The sequence below is a fragment of the Pholis gunnellus genome (genome assembly GCF_910591455.1).
Source record: "Pholis gunnellus genome assembly, chromosome: 6".
In the NCBI taxonomy this organism is placed as follows: Eukaryota; Metazoa; Chordata; class Actinopteri; order Perciformes; family Pholidae; genus Pholis; species Pholis gunnellus.
Window position 1 is genome coordinate 6596411 of NC_136532.1, and position 12545 is coordinate 6608955.

Consider the following 12545-nt stretch of genomic DNA (forward strand, 5'->3'; position numbering starts at 1 on the left):
AGGGGGGCTGTGAGTGAATGCACGCCTCGTGGTTACCCAGCAAGGCCTCCTTCATTAAAACTTCTACCAGAGAAACGCATGCAGACGGACAGACAGTCGCGGTGAGAGAAGGATGCACAAACATTCCCTATTCAGGAAGAATTAAAAAGCCACAAAACAATACTTTTCAAAAGAGAGCATTCATTATGTTGCCCTAATGCAACGGCATAAAGCACGGGAGCCACAACCTATCAAGTGCAGCAATTTGGCTTTTTTCACTGGTGCTGTTCCGTTGCTATAGGGTAATTTGTAGCACTCAGCGGGGCAGGGTAAAGTGAATCAAGATTAATTTACATGCAGGCGAACACTTAGTGCAGAGGCAGAGCGGTAAGCAAACGCGCCGTCTCTGCGGCTGAGCGGAAAGAAGGCAGCAAGGCAGTAGGTGGTGGGTGGGGGGGAGGGAGGGGGGGGGGGGGGGGGGTTGGATAATTAAGGAGCATCAAATGTGATTGCTGAAGGTAGTTTAAAAGGCCACAACATGCCGACTGTGGTTGCTCTCAGAATGCAGCCTTCGCGTTTCAGTGGAGCTGCATTGACGGACGCATGGATTCTAAGAGCCGGCCGGCCACTCCAGGTTCAGTCCTCATTAGTTGTGCTTTAGCGTCTCCTCCTCTAAGCATATTATTCCAATACATTCGTATGTTTTCATTTAGGGAAAAGAGTGCCGCGCTCAGTACTGCGCCGAGCAAGACGGCATACTCGCCATAGTCGAGGAAGCTCGGCATGAACCAAAAACAGCAGAGGACATTCAATTGAAACGCTTGATTTGAATAACACATCGTCGCGCATCACGGTGACACGCAGACAAAGAGTCCCCGAAGACGCGCGGTTGAAGTGACAAGGCTAACTTGGACAAACTGCGGCGAACATTCAGACACAAACGCAGCTACAAGTGCGCCGAGCAGAGGGGAATGAAAATGCTAAATGAGCTGTTTGAGGTGGACACGCATCTCGGGGACGCGGTGGAAGCCGAATCCTTGCCCCGCTGAACAGACTTAACATATCAGAGAAAGAGAAAGAGATCACTGGGATGGGATAAAAAGAGAATAGCTGGTGGAGTTTCTCCCCTCTATCGCTCAATGGTAATGGACCCTGGACCAAGTCTGTGGCAGGGGAATCTGATCAAGCGCGCTATCCTGGAGACACACACAAAGTCATTCTGTCAAATCTGAATAAACACAAACACACATCGGTTGGACTGTGGGGTGCAGCTTGGGGATTTGGGCCGAACGTCTGGCATATTTGGCCATCTCAGATCTCCTGTCAGGGCCTGAATGCAGGATGACAGCAAGAGAGAGCCCGCAGCGTCTGGAGACCTGTCTCCATCTATGCATCTCTCACATAAACAAATTCTCCCATCGCTGTATTCAGACTAGCCTCTCTGCTCTATTACACACAACACACAGCTGCCACAAGCACTCAGACACCCAATCAACAACCACAGAGAGAGAGAGAGGAGGAGAGAGGGAAGGGAAAAGGAAAAGAGAAGGGGATGAGAGCAAAAAGGTGGGGGGTAGAGAAGGGGCAGCAAAGGGAGATGGAGGAGAGAAGAAAGCGAGACGGGAGCAGCGTCGGGGGAGATGCTGAGATGAGAATGTCGAGGGGCAAGGCCAGCGCTCCGAAACTGTGCTCAGCGTTCTGTCTGGCCGAGCAGGAACCTCCTAAAAGCAGGACGACGACGCCGACCGGCGTGGAATGAAAGAGAAATGGGCTCTGGGGATGAGGGATGCACCGGGGCAGGAGTGGGGGGCTAAGGGTTGCAAACACATTGAACGCATGAAATATTAGGACCACCTGCTCTTTCCATGAAATAGGCCGAGCGGGGAAACGCAGTGGCTGAGGCCGAAATGCCAGGAGAGTGATCCGGGTGTTTTGTGTAAATCGGAGAGATCGGCCACAGCGGCTCAAGTCGTCAGCACCGTCACCTCTTAGCAGGAAAGGACTCGGGTTGGATCACAGATCACAGATGTGTCTGACTTTTACATGTTTGCTTTGGTTTCTTTTAACTATTCAGGTACAATCCACATCAGCTGGAATGGACAATTTCAGGTTACAATAGGATTCCCAATTGTAATTTCTACAATACTACAGAGCTCACGCTTTAATCTTTTTACAGAACTCGTTCTGCTAACAAAGCAGATAAACTGTGAAGTCACCTTGAGACAAATCCTGCACCTGCTCCACTTTTCCTTTTCGTAGGGTTTACAAAGCTGGAAGTCTTTCTATTGAAATAAGATTGTAACTAATTATTTTTATTCTTGATCAATCAAACATTTTTCTGTAAAATGGCCTTCGCTATGTGACCTTCAAAAAGCTTGTTTTATTCAACCAAACGATTAAAATCTAAATACATTTAATCAATGATTTATTAAAAAAGGAGAAAGTCACTGACTTTAGAGCTGGAAGCTGCAAACGGTTTGGCTTGATGGGCGTGGCTAAAAGCTTGCTAAGAAGTTACTGGGGGCCGTTTATGGAGAGCAGGAAACGATGGATCAAGCTCTTAACTCATCAAAATCACACATGACTGTCAACAGACTCGTATTCACTGGTGGCAGTGGCCTGTGGTAACATGTAGACAAAGCACCACGCTATTGTGCAGGAAAAATGCACGTTTATCCGTCTGGTCAGGACGGACAGCACTCCCTCTCGTGTGATATTGCAAAAATGAATTCACAAACAATTTTTATTTCTCATCTGTTTCTCTATATTGTCATTTTTCTGTGACTACTTATATTGACTGTATATATGATCAGACGTTACACTGCTACATCGTTTCCTGCCCTCGACGGGTGATACCCGGTAACGTTTGAGCTTTTAGGCAAACAAGCAGCTGACCATTCTTAATTTGATGTCCCACCTTTGCGGTGCAAGATTTGTTACAATCTAAGATAAATAGGCTAATGATCGTTAATGTAATCAAATGGTTATTAGGGGCACTCATGGAATGCGTCTTGTTCAATCAAATAGGCTGGTCAGAAATAACTGTTGTATAATTTATTTTAATCGACCAGTCAGCACTAGGCTTACATGAAAGATAATTGAATTGAATTTATATAGTAAAGAGTGGCTTTAGAATGGCGTTACTCAGAAAAAAAGCCATTGTTGCAGTTTCAAGCTTTCGGTTTTACTTTAAACCATCATCAGGAGTAGGTAGAGGTGACAATAATCAATATCAAATATCAGGTGCGCCTGTTGTTTCCAGTCACCTTTACTTGTTCTTGATATATTATAAATAAACGGATTTCCTGGTTTCTAGATATCGACTCAACTGTCCAAAATTCTGCTCTAGGACGGATTTCCTCTTTTCCATTTTAATTGCCCAAAGCTATAAAGTTTGTGTCGATCTGATTTGTGTTCAACCTTTGGTTGATTGGTAACTTCTTGAAGGTGTCACGGTGCACAGGCCTTTGCGTCGTGTGAGACTGAAAAGGACAAGAAGCAGTGTGTGAGAATTTGTAATGACCGAAAGCCCCTTTCTGAATCCAGATATACGGCAGGCAAAGAAGCACTTGAGATTTTAGCTCGGTAGCAAAGTTAAAACGGGCAGCACGGGGAATGTGATGGGTGGACTAGAACGCTCCCAGAAACTGTGCCGTTCGGCCAGATTGATCTTCCTGCCACATCACAAAACACCCCTCCTCCTTCCTCCGCATCCCGAATTTCTGCCCCCACCTCTTCTGATCAGAGTATCGATCCCTGGACCAGTCGATCAGTTGCTTCTCTGTGATCTGGGCCGGGCCAATTACTTCAGTGAGTAATAGTGATTAGTTTGTGTCTAGATCAATCCAGGCGGATACAGGCGAAGAGGCTGAGGACGGGGCCAGGGGAACCACTGACTATTCACATCAGCAGCACATTTGTGAAACAACAACAGTGTCCTAGAAGGATCCTGTGCTTAGCATCTTGAATGTAATTGTTTCGTCATGCCAACCCTCCACAGAGTACACATCTGTGGACTTGCGGGTAAATTCGAGTTTCTAGGTTTGCAAAAAGTTAAAATGTTGAGACTCTTCTACACAAAGAAACACTGCATCCATTGTAAAGCCCATACACCCCCCCAACCCCCCCCCCCCCCCCCCCCCCCCCCCCACACACATACACACACACACACACACACACACACACACACACACACACACACACACAGCTAGTGCTTAAATCTCAGCCAGTGGCATTGGTTTGACATTGTACAGGTCATTAAAAGGAAAACTAGTACTAATGTCGAAGGCAAATCTATTTATGTTGATAGTATTCATGGGCAATCTTTCCATAACATTGATCAACACAGTTTGTCTAATAGGAAAATAATAAACAATTACTCCTGCAGACGAGAAGGGTAATTGATTTTCTTCTGTAAATTACTACCGCCATCAGCCCCGCGTACACAGAAAGGTGATCATCTGCATAAAATCAATGGGATATGATCCTATCTGTATGATAATCATGGACTGTAACCAAGGAGCCTTCATTAGGTTCGGGGAGAGAAGGGAACGTGGAGGGTACGACGGAGAGAGAGACGGAGCGAGCGGTGCGACTTCAAACAGATGTGAAGACAGATGTCCCCTTAATGAAGATCTTCAACATATTCGTATTTCAGAAGTTAGAGCATGATCCGAGCTCAAACATCAAAGATTGTAACAGTAGGATGCTTCGGACCGGATCTGATCACCATAATGTGTCTCATTTGTTGCGTTTCTCTTGAAAGCTGCAGTCACACTGCAGCCAAACAATATGACGCCGTATGACTAATGTGAGAACTGTACGAACCCTTGGAGTAGTAGATATACGAGGGCTGCGTTAAATCTCCCTGATTCATTTCTGATGGGTGCTCACACCACCCCTGGTGTTCCCAGCCAGACACTGACTTATGAGGATTGGTGAGCCCACCACCGGACAGCTGTATGTATGACTGTGTGCAGGCCTCCGGATCAATACGGCCACCTATATTAATATCACCACATACCTCAACGGGTGAATATCTGCCTGCAGCGGGGTCAAAGAGAGAAGGAAGGGATATGACTTACTAACACGGTTTACTTAACTCACAACAGAAATATTACATGTAGCCATTCTCTCTCTCTCCTATGTGGTCTCACATTGGTTATTTGTCAAACAATTAAAATGACCTTTGTTTTCCTGACGAGCAGCTCGTTTGTGAGAACACTGTCACAGGTAAAAAGAATGTGGTAGCTTTATCAACCTGGAGTGAACGAACACATGATATAGATATTATATAAAGCTGATTTTAGCATCTTAAATTTGTTTCAATTTGTTACAGGCCAACAACATAATGAATCCATAAAGGCTTCGGCCCTTTTCACACCAAAATGTAATTCCTGGCCGTGGAAAGTGCTTTGAAACAGCATTTAGACCTAGATGTTATAAAATGTAATTTACGAGAAAGTATTTCAGTGTTAACAATTCAGGATATAAAAATATCTACGTTCGAGGATATAGTCTTAGAAATGCTTACAGCTACCGTAGGACCGGGTTCACGCACAGCTTTGGGCCCCTATAGCACCGGGAGAAGTTTTACGGAGCGCTTCTATTTTAACTGGTGCATCTTTTCTAGCCTTTACGGCACTCGTTCAGCAGTCCACGAAACACAGACCAATTACATGCGTTGTAAATCACCTCACGTGATGCTACTCAGCCGATCAAATGTGTGTATTCCTAAAGCATCGTGACTGGAGTGAGACATACACACACACGGGAGAGAGACAGGCAATGTGAAGCGCCACTACGAGACAAAGCACTAATGTTTTGATTCATCCGAAATGAAGGTACAGAAAATAAACAATCTAAGAGCCCGATATGATCCGATCCACCAGAATCCTAACACATTCATTCACTGGCAAACAATGTTAACAGAAGAGAATAGAGCTGAAAAGTGGCTTCCGTAACCACAGATGCAGACATCACTTCACACCGGAATGAACTGAATTTAAAGCTGCAGGGCAACTAGGCTACTTCAATAAATATGGCAGTAAATCATCATGCAAGTTAGATATTATTATGATGTTCCAGACCTTTGCATGAGGACATTTTCTCTAACTGGACCTCGTTGAATTGTAATTGAATGTCCTATAGGCTCACTCTGTCCAAATGACTAAAGAAAACATTAGATTTCAAATAGAGACCCAGTAAACAGCCTGTACTACCTGCCTGTATGTCCATTAGGTTTTGGTAATTAAATATATATTTTTTTAATTTGTATTGAACAATACTCCACATAAAAGACAACATCCCCTCACAAAAGTTCATTGTTTAGAAATTTGTCTCAGGACCACTCTGAGTCCCGAGCCCAGTTCTTTAGCGTTTCAGTTGTGCTGCAGACGTGCACACAAATTAGTGATTTACTAAACCAAACACGACACGGTGAACCAGGGTGTCTGGGGCAGTTGCCGGCTTCGCCTGGTTGGTAGTCGCCTTGAGCTACTGAAACAGTTTGAAGACAGTCATCAAGGTCTGCCCCGACATTTTAGTTTTGTACGGACTATAAGACGACTGAGACGGGAAGTGATGGGTTCGACACTGAAGCACAACCTGCAGCAAGACAGAGAGCTCTTAGTGTGATTACGCCACTGTAGCTCCAAATCTCTGTGAATCACCGTCCACCTCTTCCTGTCTATTTAGAAGCCAAACACAGACACACTGTATAATGAATCTATTTTAGGCACCGGCGGCACTCAAGACCCTTTTCATTCTGTGTTCACTGTGGAAAATGTGGTATCCAATATTGTAAGACCCTAAAACCAAATAGAGGCCTTTTCAGTAATAAAGGCTTTGGGCTTTTAAAGCTGAGAGAATGAGTAGCTGGACACAAACCGCAAGAGGAGGCTTTCAGTATATTAGCTTCTCAAATCAAATCACCGTGAAGGGAAGACAGAACCAGCATTTAACATAGTAAGGAGGCCAGGACACAGAAGAATAAAGTGAATGCTCTGTTTGAATCTGTCCTCCCTTCATAGATTTTAATGGCTATGGTAAAGTGAAGTGCGTTAACACTTGATAACTACATTAGCGCGGGACTATTTTTTAAAGCACAGAGAGGGCTCAGCCCATTTACCATTTCCATTACTGCTGTAAATTGCACGGAATGAAATCAAAACCTCTGGCACACTCAGCCCATAGCCTGTTATCAAGTTATATTGATTTATTAAGAGTCGTTAATTTGACACAGTAAGTGCAATTAAAAGAAGGCACAGACTGATATGAATTGGCCACTATGCATAGCCAACACATCACCTCACACCGAAGACAAGTTTACCGGTTTGAATTTAGTGAATATACAGAATTATAGTTGGTGAAGAAGTAGCTTCGTCCAGATTGATGTCTTGCTTTCGTCATGAGCGGCTGGAACGCTGGGATCACTCAATACTAATCAACAGGCTGGACACGAGCTGGTCTTTATCACTTTGTCCCCTTTATATGACTCCCAACCTTGGCTGCGCGACCAGTTGCCTGATTTCTCATTTTGTTGCACTGCGACTGACAGTGAGCGGCTCTGATTGAGGGGATCCATTAGGGATCAGCCCGAGGAAAGCCGGTTTGATGGATGAGACCAGCAGTCACCTTCAGAGCTTGCTAACAACACCTGTATCCTCTCTGTCACACACACACACACACACACACACACACACACACACACTTTTGCTGACATATAACAATTCACACAGTGTGCTGTGTAGAGAGTTAGAGACAGAGATTTAAAAAGGTAAAAATCTATATTGTCTTATCAGCAGGTTCAACCTGTAGCCAAAACTAACAATGTGAAATGTAAAGGAGCTACTTCGGAACAAAAACTCTTCAGTCAAAGCCTGATTTCCTTTGAAGAGACACCTGATGGATTAAATAAGTTTTGCAACCCAAGTCAAGCAACAAAAGTACTATTTAGTGTGAAAGAATTCGAGGAAGGTAAAACAGTTTTGATATTTTATCATCCAAAAGTATTGAGACCATCTGTCAACGAAAACCAAAAGAGATATAAACAAAAAAGTGTGCAGAAAGCATTTTTCCTGATGTACAGCCTTGAAGCTTGGCATAAAAAACATTTCAGAGGCAGAGACACTGAGAAGACCAGCAGAGTCAGCTGTGACAGACATTTTGACAAGTTCAGCTGATGTACCGGGAAAGAATTCACTTAAAAACCCACTAATCCAATGTGGCTGTCCCCTAAAGATGCTGCCTTCAACACAGAAACTTTATATCTTAAAACTATTATATTAATAAAATCAATTAATCAAAACAAAGTTACATAATTAACTGAAAAATATCCTGTTTAATAATAACGTGTAATAAATAACTCGAAAAAACCTTTATCCATCAACTACAATTTTTTATTTGATATTTTCAGAAAGGGATTTTTTTTTTTTTTGCACCCGGGTCGAAAAGTACAAACATGGTCACACAATCCCTGTATTATACTGTATATGTAAAAGTATGACCAATAAGAAACCAGAAGAGGTTTCTGTGGCGGTGGAGGGAGCACGTAACAGTAGGCATTAGAAGAGTGTGAATAATGGTGCATAAGTTGTTAGAACATTTTCAGATCAGCTGACAGTCAGCTGTGTGCGCGACTAAACCAACCCACCAGTCACTGATAACAACACACTGTAACAGGTTGGCCTCGTTTAAACATCCCTTAAATAAATCATCAAGGTATATATTAAAAGCACTCTTTATTTCCCCTTTATGTGTCAGTTGTTTTCTCCACTCAGCCATATACAGTATGTATGTAGAAACTCCTGTATGTGTGCGAGTCTAGTCTTCTCTGTGTCTAGCAGGCTAATTGCTCTCAGCAGTATTATCTCATTATGGCCCATCAGCATCCGACATTTAAATACAGAGCTGCTAAAAGCCTCTCTGCTTATTTAATATTAACATTATCATCCATCACATCCTCCAGAGAGGCAGGGGCCTTGGTCTTGTTAGCTCCTTCTCTCCTGAATCCCAGCTCTTGGAGCCTAGGGGTCATTATTTTCTTAAAACCACCAATTGACGCATTTAATAACAACAATCTTGTTAATAGCTACGGTGCGAGTGTTGGCGAAAGGGGAGCGCACAGTCCTATCGCACGCGCCCCGTCAATGGACATAGTGTGAAACAAGGAGGGGATGCGGAGATGAGTGAAGGTAAGCAGGGAGGTGAGACAGGAGGATGAGAGACGAAATGGTGAGGAGGAATGGGAGAGGGTGAAAGAGAGGGAGGGGGGGAGGTCAGCAGAGCGGTGTTAAGAGAGGGAAGGTAGAGCCTGATGGGCACCAAATGAACAAATTATGACGGGCTCCATTTTGCAGGATGGGGGTCACACCAACCCCCCTCCCTCCTCCCTCCCTCATCCCACCCTTCTCTCTCCTCCACTCCTCCTCTCTTCTCTTCTCTCTCTGACAGTTCAATTTCCCCCTCTCGCCTCCCTGCTCCTGCCTCCTAATTGTGAGTGAAGCCTTATCATTGGGCCCCCCATCCACCCCGGGTCCGAGGCATCGCGGCGTCTGAGAGAGGAGACTGGAATGTCAAAATGTTATCCGAGACAGCAAACAGCCAGAGAGACGGAGGTCACACACAATAAGGCCGGACGTTCATCTGGATGCAGGAGGCTCAGGGCTCGCCGCCCCTCACAGGATGCACGGACAGAAAGGCGAGGAAATGCTGCAAAAGTGCATCGGTGTAGAAAATATCTTTCATACATTTCCCTTTTTTATTTTGTACGTACGTCTTCTGCAAGTATGCGAAACAAATGATTGCCACGTGTTCTTTCTATACTGCTAAGCTCCTTGTCAGTGGTGTGAAAGGTCGGCTGCAGAGAAGGGTGACCGAGTGCCAGATGTCAATCAAAGACAATCATTAGAAAACACCTCCATTACACCGGGGGCAATAAAAATGATTCTGTTCAAGCATATTGGATTTTGAGACTAAAAAATCAAACTCCAGCATTCACTGCAGGAGCGAATTCTTGGAGCTGGATTGATTCACATGCTTTGTGAAAATAAAAAAAAGCCCCACACAATCACAATCACACACACACACACACACACACACACACACACACACTCCTCTACCCAAATCTTAGCTGAGAGCACTTGACCCTCGTGTGCAAAGTGGAGCCGAGGCATGTTATTTACAGACTACAGGAGGCCAGCTTTAAATGACACCTGAAGATAAAGCTCATCTCACACCAGTGCTCAGCCCTCTGCCTCTACTTTGTCATTTGAAATTGAAGCGTTGCCAAAGAGCATTTGCTCACGGTTTCCTTTTTACACCGCGCCGTCCCCTCCGTTCATACGACACAGAGACTGAAAGACAAACAAGCTGGGAGATGTGAGGCAATCTTAGGTCTGTGGGGGAGCAGCTGGCTGTCGGATAGGTTGGGATTTAAAGTGCTTTAGTGGTCAGCTGATAGGGCTGATCTAAGGTCAGAATAATCTGAATGCAGTAGGAACTATGAGGGGAGCGACACAGGACAGAATCACTGACCCCAGACGTCCCCCATCACAGAAAGCTAGATGGAGGGTAAGAACGGGATAGAAGGGGGAGAGATTCAGAGCAAGAGAGAGAAAGCGCTCATCTATATTCCAACACTGGTAATGAAGGTTAATTCATTGGTTAAGGATTAACAAGGAGCAAGAGTATGATAGGCAAGCAGTTGCCTTCTCGAATATAGGTTTAAATCAACCCCATTATGGGTGATGTAATTTCAGCTCCAGAGCCCCGCCTAGTGGGAAAGTAATTATGCCACGACTTCAGGGACTCTTCTTAAAGTAAAACTACAAACCTGCGGTGCACTGACACAAACGGGAGGTGGTCCATTCATACGTCAGTTAATTTCATTGTGTCCTTCCTGCAGTCAGTCCCTTCGTAAGTCCCACTACATCTCACGTTGTGCAATTAAGTCTAAACCTATGAAGTGTTCAGAGGGATTAAATGCACTTACCTTTACATATTACCTACTTTATTATAAAGTGGCATTATAAAAGACATTGCTTCTGCTGTGTCCACTACACATCAGCTTGACGGGGCACAACAGGGTGTAGAAGATCCAGGACAGCATGCAGGTTAGATTCAGGCTATGATTAGTAATGACTGCTATTTATAGTCACTGAGTTTGAAACTGCAGTGATGTTTTTATAAGCTCGTGGTCTTATTAGGTCTAAAGAGAATAAAGTATTGGATTATTGAAATGTTAAGTTAGGATGTTGATTAATGTAATAGATACAGATCATTAGTATTAATATTAGTACATTTGACTACATTATGCTGGTGATCTTAATGTAGATGACTGATTGTATTACGTAAGAATAATTCAGATCATTTTTATTTAAAAGTACTTGTTTATTCAAAACATCTATGAAATTAAGTGTCCAAAAACGTACACGCCAAAGATAATCTTGGGGGATTTTTTTCAGTGTTGTTTTAGCTGAATGCACATTTCAGAGATTTACAGTTAAATGTATTGATAGGTATCAATGTCAGAAGTGTCATTTTCATATCAAACCCATTTTTTTGGAAATTAAAGCTGAGGTCGGTGACATTGGAGAAACCAAGCTAGATTTAAAAAATATCCAACCGAAAAAACTCTGCTCAGTGTGTCCAACTCTTTTCCGATGAAAGTAACAAGCAGCTCTTGCTCCACAATTTGCTAAATCTGTCGGCAACACTGACAGCCCGTCTCTTCAGGCCTCCCTCAAAATGATCTTTATGAACATACAACGAACATGACTATTGTTGGTACTCGCAAGTTGGCACCTTGAGAAGACTCATGGTGTCGTGCAATGAGTGCATGGGCAGAGTTCTCACAGGTAGAAAGGTAGGTAGGCCGTCCAATCGCTTTACTCGGCTTAAATGAAATGCTTGGACGGACTTATTACAGTCCTGCGACAGCCACCGATACCGACTTTGTCCTCTTTCTGTAAGTCAGATCATTTGCTTTATTCATTGCTGTGGGGATGTAAAGAGAATTTCACCAAATATAACCAAGAAAATGTCTAAAATAAATGACCTATCCTAGCCTTAAAGAGAAGTGTGATTTAGTCTACATGTATGATGCAGGCTTTGGCAAACCAAAATACACAGGTTTAGCTACATCAAAGTAAGTAGTACAAACACACATCAGCATGGGGCGCTAATGGTTAAGGCGCATACCATATGACTGTAATGTTCCATGTTCGATGCCAGCTGGGGACCTTTTCCACGTGTCACACCCCCCTCCCTGTAACCATGTTTCTATAGAGCCACTGTAAACTGTCAAATAAAGGTACATTAGGGCTATCCAAGCAGAAAAAGAAAACGTCTTCTTTTGGAGCGCAAAGCAAAGCTTTGATATTGAAAACAGCAGGTTTTAGCTGCAGTAGTCTTTGTAAAAAATATATTTAAAAAAAGCACACTCTAACGCAGTGGTTTAAATGGGGGTACGTGTACCCCTGGGGGTACGTGAAGGCACTCCAGGGGGTACGTGAGATTTAAAAAAAATATATTTAAAATTAGCATCTATTCAAAAATCCTTGAAA